The following is a 14,978-nucleotide window of genomic DNA, read 5'->3' as shown; positions in this document are numbered from 1 at the left end:
CAAGTAAAGGACATTCTTATCAAAACTAAAGAACTAAAATGGTCTTGGGCAGGACACATAGCTCGAAGACATGATGACAGATGGACTAAGAAAATAACAGAATGGTACCCAAGAGGAGCTAGAAGAAAACCTGGAAGACAAAGGCGGAGATGGATAGATGAAATTCATGAGTTTGTGGGTGGTAAATGGATGGCCAGTGCTCAAAACAGAAGGAATTGGAAAGTTGCTGGAAAGGCCTTCATCCTGCAGTGGATTGAAAATGGCTGATGATGATGATGATGATGGTGAAGGAAATAGACAACCTATGTGTTTCCCTCCTCCGGTAGTTAGTTATCCAGCTGATGTTTGAATTTCCCCAAACTGTCAGCCTCAACCACCGATATAGGTAACTTATTCCAGTAATTTATAACTCGATGGATAAAATAAAACTTCCTGCAGTCCAGTCTAAACATCTTCCCCTGTAACTTGAAATTGTGGCCCCTAGTTCTGATGATGTTGAAGAGCACATGTCATTTTTAAGTGCACAAAAGGTGATATTGTTGTACACTTTGGCACTAATGACATCAAGAGTAGGAAATCTGTGGACTAATTTAAATAGCACAGATCAATGTTGAAAAAAAGTCGTGAGTTAGGATTTAATTTGAAGGCATCTGCAATTCTGTCCAGACATGATAGGAGGGAGTATATGATGAGAGCTTTGTCAATCGATTTGGTCCTGGAGAGATTGTGCATGGGATAAAATTTTTCTCAGCATGGTATGTGCTTGTTAACAGGAGAGATTGCTTCCACAGGGATGGGATACACTTAAATAGAAAGGGTGCAAGAAATTTTCTGATGGTATCAGGGAAGTGTTAGGTGGATCAGAAAACTGCTAGCTTGGGGGGGGGAAATTCACAGACTAATAGATTAACTAGAGCCACAGACAGAGGTGAAAGTGATTCTTGCATTGCTACTATTGGTACATGCAGCAGCCTGGAAAGCAAGGTGTCTGGAATTTCAGGTCCTGCTGTGGGCCATCATGGAACAAGTAAATACATGGACTGTGCTAGGGTAACTAAGAGTACGAACAGGTGCATATGTACTTGAATGTACACCAATGCTATGTCAGGGGCTCTCTCTGTGTGTGTGGTTTCTCTCTTTCTTATTTATTCCCCTTGACTTTTGGCCGTATTACTTTTCCTATGATAATTATTCTGAATGAGATGATCGTCGGGCTAGGACAAAATCTGTGCTCTCGGCAAATTAAGGGCTGTTATAGCACTTAATTGCTGCAGCATTGGATCGCGTTTTGATTAAGATTTGAGTGATCACAGAGTGTCAACTCAATCCCCACTCTAACCTTTACTGGTTCATACTTGTTTCTACTGGTGTATGAGAATATGGGCAGAGAGAATGAGACATTATGTAACACATAACAACATTTATTATAACAAAAGAAAGCATGTATACAGACTTGCACTCCGTCTAGTTGTTTGTGTAAAAGTAAAGATATGTATATATATTGCTTCTAGGTTTCCGTTCACAACAATATTGTATTGGCAAAAACATATTTATAACATACTGGATTCTAGTATCACTGGAACTATTCCTTCAGTAGACTTATTGTTTGGCTCTGGTTTAACAAGCTACAACGTTCACAAAACACTTCAACATAGAATAGAACTGTTGGGAACAGAAGAACCTTAGGCGAAGTGCTTTTGGTGTTCTCATCACTTTAGACTATCTTACGTCTGTTCTAATGTCAACAGTCTCACTTCCTCTCGTTTCTCATTCCAACAGCACCTTGCTGTAAGATTCCTGAGTACCACTAACTCTGTGAGAAATTCCCTTTCATTGTTTAATTAACAAAGATTAAATATTCAGGAAGGAAGCATTAAAATGGTATCTGTTGATGTTGTTTTCGAGGTTTACATTCACACAAATGAAATAATGGCTTACCAGTTAAATCTCTTGCTTCAGGACAGGTTGTGAGACCTCCTTCCCTCTGGTGTAAACTAGGGTGTGGTCTTCTGAGCCTTGTCTCAGCTTCTCCTCAGCGACACGGACTGCTGAATCCTTCACATCACCAAGACCCTCGGTGTTCGACGATGATGAGATGTTTCACTCTGTTGCTAGTCTCTGTTACAAAAGCAAGAAGGCCTCCCCTCAGTGCCTACCAGAACCCTTTATATACTAACATTATCTCGTTCTACGTCATAGAGACAAAGTTATCCAAGAATGCCCATTTACAGTGACACTACCATTTTTGGTAATCACCCCACAAAAACAACTGGACATCCCCGTCTCCGCTGTAGCAATAAAACCCTTTTTAGTGCATTGTAGGCGTGGAAACTGAGATGCTCTCCTCTCCTTCCGCTCTGTTGGTGAGAGTCCAACGACAGGGAACTAGGGTGAGGAATTGCGCAATATCTGACCATACACTCTCTCTCCCTGGGAAATAAGTTTCTCCTCCCTTATTGTATTAGACGTAAGTTCCAAATGAATAGAGTTTTATAATTTTATCCTACAGATTCCCAACATACGAGTCTAACAATAGAATAGTTGATTTTGGGTAGACTGAAGAGTTTTAAAGAAGCATGGTTTTAATAATTTAAAATATCCTAAACCACTGTATTAACTATTTAGTAGTTAATTAATTCTGCGTGATTATTGAGAGATACGAAACTCTCTGTCTAACAGCTAGGAGTATAATAAATAAATTTGAAAAATTTGAAGTGCTAGTGAAGACATCAAAGGCCGATATTATCAGGATATCAGAGACTTGGTGTCACATAGATGTGAGGAATATAGAATTTGAATTTTGGGAGTACAATGTGTACAGAAAGGATAGACAGATTAGGAAGGGAGAAAGGTTATGCTGTTCGTTAATAAACTAAAATTCTAAGGCAGTTAATCCAGTTGACATGGATGGGCAGTGCAATGTTGAGTCAGTTTGGTGTGACATAAGCACTGGGAAAGCAGAAATGTGGGTAGGAGTGTGTTATAGGCCTAATGACTCGGATGAGTACAACGAACAACTGTACAGAGAAATAGAGTGGGCCAATAAATCAGAATGTCTTATAATGGAGGTTTTTAACTTTCCTGATATTGACTGGAACTTGTGTGTTGGTTACTCGCATACTAACTAGACTTTGTGGATTTATTGGGTGATACTCTTGATTTGATTATCAGCAGTGGTTTTTCATGCATTAAAATCTGCAGAATAAGGGACCACTTGGTGATAGTGATCACAGTGTACTGATGTGGGATTTACTTAAAGATGTAACTACTATCATGGGTAAAAAAGAAGGGTTTTTTTGCTTTTATAAAGGTAAATAAAGATTTCTTGGACAGTTTTTAAATTCTGTACAGTGAGACCAACTGATGACATTACCAATAACAAATTCTAAATTGGGAGCATTGAAGGAATTAATTTTGGAAGCTACTGGGCTTTTCATGCCTGATAATTTCTATGCTTCCCAGGCATTTTTCTTCTCTGCCACAAGTCTCCTTAGTTCATCTGACATCCATTTAGGCCTAAATCTTGAACAGTATTTCTTAGTTGGTATGAAAAACATAGTAGCTTCCAAGATTAATTCCTTGAATGCTTCCCATTTAAAATTTGCTGTTGGCGACATCATCAGTTGGTCTCACTGCACACAATTTAAAAACTGTCTGAGACCTCTGTAGTCACCCTTACGAAAGCAAAACCTTTTCCTTTACCCTTGACAGTAATTATGTCTTTGAGTAAATTCCACATTAGAACACTGTGATCGCTGCCACCTGGTGGGCCTTTTACCTGTAAATTCTTAATGCATAAAGAATCACTGCTGATAACTATATCAAGAGTATTGTTTCTTCTTGTTGCCTCTTTAACATACTGCTGTAGAAAACTGTCATCTAAGAAATCCACAAAAGTCTTGCTTGTGTGTGAGTGATCAATCCACAAATTCCAGTCGACATCTGCTGTGGTCAGACACCTTGCTATCCAGGCTGGGGCATGTTCCAATAGTAGCAATGCAAGAATCACTTTCGCTTCTGCCTGAGGCTGTAGTTAAACTATTAGTCTGTGTATCCCCCCCTTCCAAGCTTGCAGTTTTCCTACTCACTTATCATTGCCTCAATAGCATTAGTAGATATTCTCGCATCCCTTCTATTCAAGAGTATGACATCTGCATAAAAACAGTCTCTCCTGTCAACAAGCACTGACCATGCTGAGAAAAATTCTAGCCCATGAACCTTGCACAATATCCCCAGGCCAAAGAGAGGCTTAAGTTCTGCAAATTGTAGCGGCTGGAAACTTGGCACCTGGGAGGTGATCTGATTAAGGTTTATAAGGCCTTGAATGGTTGAGCATGCTGAATTGTGATGGGATTCTTCTGCTTGCTCAGATTATGAACCTAAGGGAGCATAAATTCAAATTGAGGAAAGACAGTTGTATAATAGATGTGCAGATTGTTTGTTATTTGGTTTTTAGGAGCATTGGCAACTAAGGCCATATTGCTCCGGGATATGCGGTGGTCATTCCCTGACCTTTCCGCATCCTCTGTATTTGGTGGTGACGGGCTCGAACCCCGGTCTAATCAAGAAGCTTGTGCTACGCACTGCTGCTCCTTCCCACCTGGCTATGGAGGCACCTCTAGATGTGCAGAAATTTGCCTTTAGCCAGCAGGTGGTTAATTGCTGGAACAAACATCCATCTGTCATTGTGAAAATTGATAGGTTAAATAAATTCAAAGAGGAACTTGACAAACATTTAGAGGGAATGGTTGTGTATTTTTTTTTTTTTTTCTTTTTTGGCTGATGCTACATAAGCTCATGCGATTGCTTTCTTGCATCACACACCACGATTACTATTGTCCTGTACTTGTTAAGTAAGTCCTCAGATCTCTTACTCTTAATATCATTAATGCCGATGTGCACAACATTATCAACTTTTGTGCCCTTAAAAGATATGTGCTTTACATCATCTACTTTTACTCCTGGCAGGCATACCCTAGTCCTATTCCACCTCTCCTTCTTGAACAAGATATTTTTCATTTCCCTGACAGTAGAGTCACTAACAATATCTAGATCCTGTAGGATCAGCACATTCCGCCTTGAAGATTGCCACTGTGTTGTCTGATGCACAAGAGTGAGATCTGGCATTGAGCAGCTGAGAGCTTATGGGCCTCTCCATTTTAATTCCTTTGAGGGCTGTTGTTGTTATTTGGTTTTTAGGAGCATTAGCAACTAAGGCCATGTTGCTCTGGGGATATGCGGTGGTCATTCCCTGACCTTTCCGCATCCTCCGTATTTGGTTGTCACGGGCTCTAACCCCGGTCTAATCAAGAAGCGTGTGCTACGCACTACTGCTCCTGCCCACCTGGCTACAGAGGAGCCCTCCTTTGAGGGCATCTACCCTACTCTTCAAACTCTCACAGATGCCCATCAGAATGCTAAGTTGGCACCTAATTGCTTGACACTCTCTGCATCTATCACACACAAAGAAATCCCCCTTGGCTAGATCATATCCTGTTCCAGAAAGATTTGCAAAAATTTTAGAAGTTGCACCTTTTTTGGACTGCAATGCATTGGAGAATTGCTTCTTTGATTCTCCCCAAAACAACAGCAGTCCTACTACTTTGTGCCCGTTGCTTTGCTGCTCTAGTGTGGGGCATGAGTTCTGTTTAAATGCAGTCTAATTTATTCACAAGAAAATTAATAAGATTAATAAATTTAATTGATCAATTGACAATATGACACTAGGCTAACAGATTCCTAAATGCAGTGATTATGCTATCTAGTTTTACATTATACCTTTTACTAAGTAGTAGATTACAAACTGGTGCAATACCACCACTTTGCTTATTGGAGACTTGAAGTGGTGGAACCCATGTTTAGTTTCCAGAGCTAAGTTCAAGTCACCTCTTCCCCATCTCTTAAATCATGCACTATGACTGATGACTTTTAAAATTATGATGCACATCATGGCGAGATCCAATCTTCCTTACATTTCAAGGGTACAGCTTTAAAACTGTGTTTGCAGGCTGTCCGCTAGTTAGTACACCGGACCGAACCTATTGGTAACTCTTTAATAGGCTTCCATATCAGCTAGTATACAATCTTGTTACCACTACTCTGCCAGATAGTGACTGGAGGGAGTCAGAGTAGTGTGTATGCAGAGGGCATTGTCGAGGCCACATTATGTCAAGGATCTGGGTATATTCTTACCACGTGTACGCCATATTCAAAAATTTCATTACTTCATACAGCAGTCCACCCCACCCCCCCACACACACTTTTTCTTACTATTGAATACACAATGAATTGTCAAACTAATAGAGTAAGCTTATCTGTGAAAAGATCTAAACCTCCCAAACACTTCCTAGTCCATTTCACAAATATATGTGGTCTCAGTTTTAATCTCAATGATGTCCATTTCCACTTGCAGTCTGCCAAACTACATGTACTTTTTCTGACAGAATCTCAGTTATCGGTTGATTCAACTACTGCTCATCTCACTTGCCCAAATAATTTGCTGTATGATTCCTTTCGCTCAAATGTGGTACTTGTGCATATGTCCGTTCCAATATTCCCTGTCAGAGACTTGGTAATTTGGAATCTCCTCTTTTCGATCTTCTCTGGCTTAAAATCACTCTACCTCATTCTGTCAAATTCATTTGTTGTCTCTACCAGTCTCCCAACTCCACTAATCGCTTGAAGCTCTTTGACTTCCTCTCATTGTAACTTGACTTTCTCCAGTCCAACTTTCCTAACAGAGGTAATTTTCCTTGGTGATTTTAATGTTCACAACTCCAGCTGGCTTCTGTATTCTAGTCACAGACCCAGCTGGTCGAAATGCTGAGGCTTTTGCCATTACTAATGAACTCGCACAAATTGTTCATTTACCTACTAGAATACCTGACAATCTTAACCATACAACCAAAACACTTGATTTTTTTCTCACAAACGACCCTTCTAAGTACATGGTCGAAGTGAGTGGTCCTTTAGGCACCTCAGATCACAACTTGATTGTCTCTTCCCGATGGAGCCTTTATCTCATGGCTATTCCCAACCTTGTGTTGTCTGGCATTACAGGAATGCAAAATGGGATGACCTGCAAGATTTCTTTTCTTCTTTTCCTTGGTCAGATTACTGTTTGAAAACTTCTGATGTCAACATTTGCTCAGATCATTTTAGTGAAATTATTCTTGTAGGAATGGAATCCTTTATTCCACACTCCACCTCAAAATTTTGTCCTTTATCTAAATGTTAGTTTTCCAATAAATGTGCTAAGGCTGTTCAAGCGAAGAATGTTGCATATCGTAATTGGCTTGTTTCCAATTCTTCAGTTTCATTTTCTGCCTACGGCAAAGCCTGCAACAATTGGAAAGCAGTTATTAATCAGTCCAAACTAGATTTTGAACAGGCTAAGAGTAGAAAACTTGCTTCTTGCCGTAATGGTAACTGAGCATTCTAGTCTTTTGCCAAAGCTATTGACTGCAACTTTTGCCCATCTCTGCTCCCACCTCTGTCAAAACCAGATGGTTCCGTTGTCACTTCAGCCAAGGATAAAGCTGACCTGCTAGCATCCCATTTTTCTTCCAACTCATGTATTGATGATCTTGGTAAAACACCTCCCACCATTCCCAACATGCTCCCTTCAAAGCCTGCTGTGGTCTTCCATCAAAAGGATGTCAGAAGGCTTTTGACGAAACTTGATGCTAAGAAAGCTCCAGGTCCTGATGGTATTTCTCCACTTGTTCTCAAAACCTGTGCTCCTGAACTTACTCCTTTTCTTTTCTGCCTTTTTTCACTTTCTTATTTCAAACATGGCTGGAAATTTGCTCATATCCAGCCAGTTCCTAAAAAGGGTGACAAATCCCTCCCATCCAATTATTGTCCCATTGCAATTACTTCTACTCTTTCTAAAGTAATGGAGAAATCAATTAACCACCAACTCTTAAACTACCTAGAAACCTTCCGTCTGATCAATGATCGCCAGTACGGATTCCGTCAGTGTCGATCCACTGGTGATATTCTGGCTTATGTTACCCATTTATGGACTAATTCAATGGAAAGGTTTGGTGAAACACAAGTAGTTGCTCTTGACATCTCGAAGACTTTTGAGCGTGTTTGGCATAAAGGTCTTCTAAACAAGCTTCCATCTTATGGTTTGCCAACTGTTTTTAGTAATTGGTTATCCAGTTTTCTCTCTGATCGCTCACTGAGGGTGATGGTAGATGGCTCTCTGTCTTCTAACTTCTCCACTAATGCCGGTGTCCCCCAAGGTTCAGTTCTTTCCCCCCACTCTTTTCCTCTTGTATATTAATGACCCTCTTCCATTGACCGGAAATCCTATCCATTGTTTTGCTGATGATAGCACATTGCATTCCAATTTTGAGTTTGAGAAACCTCGCCCTGCTCAATCAGCTTTAATTTCTCGAATATACGCTACCAATTCCTTAAATGCCGATCTGCAGATAATTCTCCAGTGTTGCAAAGACAACTTAGCTCATTTAAAGCCTTCTAGAACTCAGTCTTGTCTTATATCTCGCAAAAAGGATTCTTCTGCTCCTATGCTTATCTTTGGTGACACTCCGATTTCTAGGCAAGATGATATATCTCTTTTGGGGATTACCCTGACTTCTAATCTGTCTTGGTACAAGCACATTACAAATATTGCTTCCTCTGCATCTAAAAAACTTGGTTTTCTCTTTTGCTTCCGGCAGTACTTTTCTTCCAAACAGCTGTTCGCTTTGTACAAATAGCAAAATACGCCCTGCCATGGAATATTGTTCGCACATCTGGGGCGGTGCCCCCAAAACCTCTTTCAGGCTTCTAGATTCCGTTCAGAAGAGGGCAGTTAGGTTAATAAATGACTCATCTCTAATAGTCTCTCTCCCCTCGCTGTCTCATAGACTTACTGTTTCTGCTGCATGCCTTTTCTACAGATACTTCCATGGGCACTGTTCTTCAGAATTGGCTTCTATAATTCCTGCTCTCTCTTTCAAAATAGTCTGAACATGTGCCGGCACCAGCCAACATCCATTTACTGTCCAACTTCAAACTCACAGAACCAACTTTTCATCTTCCTCGTTTATTTATTCAACTGCTGTTTTCTGGAACTACCTTCCTTCATACGTATTTCCTGAAAATTACTGTCTACAGAAGTTGAAGTCTGATGTCAACAAATATCTTCTTCCGTCTTGTCAAACTGCAACCCAAGGACGGTACTAAGTACTATAGGTTCTAATACCTCTTGTGTTTTGGATTTTCATAAAAAAAAAAACCTTATGCTATAAAGTTCGAGATATATTTTATGCTATAATATAACAACTGTAATGTTAAAGTAGTTATATCCTTCCTAAAAAGTAAAAATTTCTTAGCTAAACACAAAAAAGATATATGACCAACAAGTTATTAGAACCTTTGAGCTACTTATTTATCACAGTTGAAACCCTACTATTCCTCTGCACTACTCATTACTTGCTACGATGCGTGTGACAAAACATCAATGTAATGGCAGTACGAGTAGTGAGTCCTAACGTACAAACTCACTAGTTAAATTTAAAAATAAGCTAATGAATGTGACTAAGACTATTTAAACTATTTGTAAAACACAATTTAATATGTTAATTAATCAAAAAACGGTAAAAATTTCTAAAAAACTTCTTCTTATCCATTTGCATGAGCATCCCAGACTGGTGCAATAAAAAGAAAAAGTGAAGGAGCACAAAAGTGGTTTTATTTTTATTCAAAGCATTCATCACCTAATTGAATGCACTTATTATGCCATTCTTTAAGTTTCTGAAAAACATTAGTGAAGGTGTCCAAAGAGATGTTCATTTCTACTTAACGTCTTTCTTTGTCCTTAACCTCCTGAAATCTCTTTTCTTTGAGGGCGGTTTTCACCTCCTTGGGAGTGAGGAATTAGTGTGCTGGTGCTAAATCAGGAGAGTATGGTGAATGGTTGATCTGTACAATGGCTTGTTTTGTCAGAAAACTTCACAAAAAGTGCAGAATGCGCAGTGGCATTGTCGTGCAACAAGAACCAGCTGCTTTTCTCTTGAAATTGCGACCTCACCCAAGAACCATCCTTGAATAGCCTTTGATGCACCTGTATGTAGAAGGCATCATTGACTCTCTCCACTTCAGGTTTCAGTTCCTTGTGAATCACAGCCTGTTTGTTGAAAAACATGATCTGCATCATCTTAATTCTGAACTTCTGTAAATGAAACTTTTTGGATCCTGTGGTGATGATTTGGAAGTCCACTGCATGTTCTGATACTTCATCTCTGGTTCATAATGAAAAACTCAACACTTATCACCATGATAATACAGTTGAAGGAATTAGGAATATCTTAACAAGTCTGGATGGCGCCTCCGTAGCCAGGTGGGCAGGAGCAGCAGTGCGTAGCACACGCTTCTTGATTAGACTGGGGTTCGAGCCTGTGACCACTAAATACAGAGGATGCAGAAAGGTCAGAGAATGACCACCGCATATCCCCGGAGCAGTATGGCCTTAGTTGCTAATGCTGCTAAAAACCAAATAACAAAACAAAACAAAACAAGTCTGGATGAAGTCTTCTCATGATCACAATTTTTGTTGCTTCTGCTCATCCGTGAGACTGTCAGCACAAATTTTGCACAGACCTTCCTTTTGCCTAAATCTTCATTCAGAATTTGATGAATCTTCTCATCAGCTACCATTGTTTGAATCAAACAATGATCTCTTGCCACAATTTATTAAACTTTTGCAACTGTCTTTATTTCAAGAGTTTGACAGTTACCCATTTCTTGGGTTATTGTGAACAATCCAAAATCTGTTTTTGAATTGCTCATACCATTCAAACACACACTGGTGTAACAATGTTTCATCACCTTAAACAGTTTTTAACATTTCATTTGTTTCTGTTGCAGATTTTTCCATATTAAAGTAAAATTTGGTATTTGTTTGTTGCTCCATTGCAAAATTGTGCATGGAGCGTTAACAGTACAAGGTCTGACAAATTTGATTGGATACTATGATGTGGTTACGAAGGAACTGGATGCAAAAAATAATTTTGATATCATATACTTGGATTTGAGGAAAGCTTTTGATACTGTTGCCCATGGAAGACTACTGTACAAATTGGAGCAGTATGGCATTAAGGGTATGTTGCTACAATGGATAAAAGGGTGGTTGAGAGGGAGGAGACAGAGAGTGGTAATCAATGGATGATGCTCTTCGTGGACTAATGTTATTAGTGGAGACCCCCAAGGTTCTGTGTTGGGCCCACTATTGTTTTGTATATTTTTCGGTGATATTGATGAAAGTATATCATGCTTAATGTTGAAGTTTGCAGATGATACAAAGGTTGGCAGGGTTAATTATTAATTATTATTAATTATTATTAGCCATATGGTGCAAGGAAGCCTGAGGCTTATGCTGCACCAGCCAAAAAAAAATTCTGAGTTACCTTGTGTGTGTGTGTGTGTGTGTGTGTGTGTGTGTGTGTGTGTGTGTGTGTGTGTGTGTGTGTGTGTGTGTGTGTGTGTGAGAGAGAGAGAGAGAGAGAGAGAGAGAGAGAGAGAGAAAGAGAGAAGTAGAAGGAAATCACCAAGAAAGAGAAGAATGATGATATCCAGCTGAGGACCCTGGGTGTGCCAAGCCCATACTCACCAGATGTGAACCCCTGAGGTTGTTAATGACAGTAATGGAAGTGCTACTGCAACAGGATCTAGAAAGGCTGGTAGAAAATGAAAAAGATCTGGGAGTAATTGTGCAGTCAAATATAAACTTTTTTGAGCAGTGCAGACAGGTGCCAGAGCAGGTCAATGACATACAGGAATATTGCTAGTAGGGAAAAGGAGGTAATTATCCCTTTGTATAAGGCAATGGTCAGGCCACGCCTTGAGTACTGCGTACAGGTGTGGAGGCCTCATTTTAGGAAGAATATTGAGTTGCTTGAGCGTGTACAGAGAAGGGCAGCAAGATTGGTGAGGGGAATGAAAGGGTGGTCTTATGAAGAAAGGCTTAAGTTCTGCAAATTGCAGCAGCTGGAGACTAGGCATCTGCAAATTCATCTGATTGAGGTGTATAAGGCCTTGAATGGGTTGAGCACGGAGAATTCTGATGGGATTCTTCTGCTTGCTCAGATTACGAATCTGATGGGGCATAAATTCAAATTGAGGAAAGACAGTTATAGAATAGAGGTATGGAAATTTGTCTTTAGCCAGTGAGTAGTTGATTGCTGGAACAAACTTCCGCCTATCATTGTGGAAGTTGATAGCTTAAATAAATTCAAGAAGGAACTGGACAAACGTTTAGAGAGAATGGATGTGTGAAATTGTTTTTTTTTTTTTCCTGATGGTACATCAGCTAATACGCTTGCTTTCTTGCATCACATGCCTCCATTACTACTACTACTATTACTAATGAAACTGGTTGTTACTTGCAATCTGTCATCCTATTGGACAGTCTTTCTACCACTGTCTGTTTGAGGAAGTTCTAACTACAACATTCCATTTCTATTTATTTTCTAACTTATCAATGAAGACAGCACCAGTCCAACTTTATTGCCACACCTCTTAGTTGTTCATTATACTCATCGCTGTCATTAGGCCTATAACACACTTCTACTCTCGTTTTGTTTTCTTAGTACTTATAGCACATCATCCTGACTCAACATTGTATTGGCTTCCCATGTCATCTGGATGCCTTAAATTTAATATGCTTCTTAATTAAGAGCAAAATCCCTCTCCTGTCCTGTCTGTCCATCCATTTGTACATGTTGTCCCCATAATCAAATTCTACATCTGTTATATCTGTGACACCACATCTCTGATATCCCTATATGCATGATGACTTAACCAGCACTTCATATTGATGAAATTTATTTACTATGCTGTAAGCATTAGTATACATGCAAGTATACAAGTCTTCTTCTACTCAACAATCCCTTTATCCATAGCAGCAACTTTCCTTCATGCCATTCTGCTCCAATTTGTACAGTGGTCCTTTATGTACAACAGTATCAAATGCTTTTCTGAAATCTAAGTATGTGATGTTAAAATTATTTTATGCATCCAGTTCCTTAGTATCCAATCAGATTGGTCAGACAAGACTGCTCCTTAAGAAATCCATGTTGTGACTGCAGTATAACTGCATTCATTCCTGTCAAGACGGTCTTGCATTACTTCTTTAACTAAATCAGTGACTCCATTATTTTCCCTGGAACAGAAGTTAAGCTAACAGGTCTGTAATTACTCATGTCTCTCTTTGATCCCCCTTTGTGAATTGGGAAAAATTTGTCCATCTCCCATCTATAGGGACCTTCTCTGAATCCGGGGATGCTCTCATAATCATGGCTAAAGGTTTGTTTACTTCTTTTGCTGTTCTCCTTTAATATAAATGGCTAGATCCCATCCACCTGAGGTATCTTTTTTACACTTAGCTTCAACAATTTCTGTTGCACTTTCTTCTCAGTTATCACAAAATAATTCATCTCCCCACCAGAATTTAGCTTACTTTTGGTATCCTCATCTTTAAAAAATTGCTAATGTGTGAATGTAGATGCAAAATACCCATTCAGTTTATCAGTAACCTGAGCAGGATCATCAACAATCAATTCATTCTTATCTAGTAGACAAATGTGATTTATCTCCTTCCTTCTACTGTTTACCTGAGTAAAGATATCTTTGCTATGTTTTCTTTACATTCTTTACTAGAGACTTTTTGTAATCTGCCTTAGCTTGACTAACTTGTGCTGTGACTTGATTGCAGACATGTTTATACCTACTGCAGGCAACTGTATCACCTGATAATTTACATGTGTCCCATGAATTTTTCTTCACAAGTTTCATCGGTTCATCTGACATCCATTTAGGTCTAATTGTTGAGGATATTTACTAAATGGGGTCTGTGAGGCCAGTTTGTCATCTGCATTCCTTCTTGAATTAGAGCTGGCTGTAGTTATTGCAAAAGAACAGAACTAAAACTAAATTTCAGAGCTAAAAGTTTTATAAAATGCGAACAAATTTTAAATAATAGCAAACAAACTTATTTTTACTGAAAATTAATATAATAGTATAGTGAAAGTATGTAATGAAATATATGAATAAAATAATTTAAGCAATGTTAAAATAACATTGCTTAAAGCTTTATCAAGGGACTTGTACAAAAAAAGGATTAACTATCTGCTTCATTTTTTTCTCTTTCATAGAAGTCAAACTAACAGGTCCATAATTATCTATCTCACTTTTTGAACCATCCCTGTTAATAGGAAATGTGCACAATCTATAAGAACATTTCCTGAATCCAAGGATGCTCTTGTTAATATAGCTAAAGGTGTTTGATTGTTTCTTTTGCTGCTGCTCTTAATATATAGAGAGATTGATATCAGCCTCAAGTCCATTGTTCACTTTTAACTGGAGCAATTTCTATTCTAGCTTCCTTTCAGTTATCATAAAATCATTTAATTCCCAGTCATCTCCTATTCCCATCTCTGAAAACTTTATATGTGAATGTATGAGCATAATATTTATTCAATATGTAAGCCAATTATACAGGCTTATTAATAGTTTTGCCATTTATAAGCAAAAAATTCCTGCCCCTTTTCTTTGCACTCCTAGCCAAAGACTTTTCACAAATCTCCCTTGGCATGCCTAACTTCCGGAGTAAGTTAATTAAAGACAAATTTGTATTGTTTTGATTTGCCCACCCTGAAAAGTTATAATAATCACATGCATTTTTCTTTTCTGCCACAGAACTCCTCAGTTCATCTGACATTTATCTTCATCTAAACCTTAATCATCAATTACTTCTCTGATCACTTCCTATTTAGGATTTGCTTTTGTGAACAACATCACTTGGTCCCATTGGAAATATTTAAAAAACTCTCTAAGCCCCTAATTTAATCATTTATACAAAAACAATATTTCCTCTCTTTGAATAAATCTCACATCATTAGATTCTGATCACTGCAGTCTAGTGGTTCTTAACTTGAAGATTCTTAATACGTGATGAATTGCTG

The 14,978-nt window shown here is 38.8% G+C and overlaps 1 protein-coding gene across 5 annotated transcripts in view; it reads left to right on the top strand.

Annotated features, from left to right (window-relative positions):
* LOC150089838 (KICSTOR complex protein kaptin-like) overlaps positions 1–14,978 on the top strand; it is a 164,347-nt gene that overhangs the window by 50,458 nt on the left and 98,911 nt on the right. The window lies entirely within an intron of this gene.

This window comes from Mastigoproctus giganteus, chromosome 2 (genome assembly GCF_048544385.1).
Source record: "Mastigoproctus giganteus isolate SK-2022 chromosome 2, ASM4854438v1, whole genome shotgun sequence".
NCBI classification, from domain to species: Eukaryota; Metazoa; Arthropoda; class Arachnida; order Uropygi; family Thelyphonidae; genus Mastigoproctus; species Mastigoproctus giganteus.
Note: the sequence above shows the minus strand (reverse complement) of the source record. Positions and strands in the feature narration are given on the sequence as shown.